The sequence below is a fragment of the Camelina sativa genome, unplaced genomic scaffold (genome assembly GCF_000633955.1).
Source record: "Camelina sativa cultivar DH55 unplaced genomic scaffold, Cs unpScaffold12173, whole genome shotgun sequence".
NCBI classification, from domain to species: Eukaryota; Viridiplantae; Streptophyta; class Magnoliopsida; order Brassicales; family Brassicaceae; genus Camelina; species Camelina sativa.
In genome coordinates, this window is record NW_010933215.1 from 1 (window position 1) to 359 (window position 359).

Below are 359 nucleotides of genomic sequence, written 5' to 3' on the forward strand. Positions count from 1 at the left end.
CCTTCTTACACCTATAACATATTTTCACAGCATCATCCGTCTCTGCATAAAAACCAGACAACCATCAAGATCATATTGTGCCACTTCAAACAAAGCGTAGGAGAAGAAACAGCTGAAAATATCGAAAAGTTTACCTTCAGAAGGTTTCTTCTCTTCGGTTACAGCTACCTTTGCATTCTGTGATTCGGCATCATTCTTCAGTGGCTTTCCAGAAGACTGAATAGGAAAGGCAAATCAATATACCCATATAACAGTCATAAAGTACTGCTAAAATAAGAACTGATGGTCTATGACCATATAAATAGAAAATCTTATTTGGAAAGTACTTACTGCCAACAATGCCATTCGAATTTTTCTTT

At 36.2% G+C, this 359-nt stretch overlaps 1 long non-coding RNA gene across 1 annotated transcript; it reads right to left on the reverse strand.

The window, feature by feature from the left end:
- LOC104775322 lies at positions 1-359 on the reverse strand. Its single transcript, XR_765837.1, has 3 exons — positions 331-359; positions 135-216; positions 1-42 (listed from the first exon to the last, which is right to left on the reverse strand). It is a non-coding gene; the product is annotated as an uncharacterized LOC104775322 (long non-coding RNA).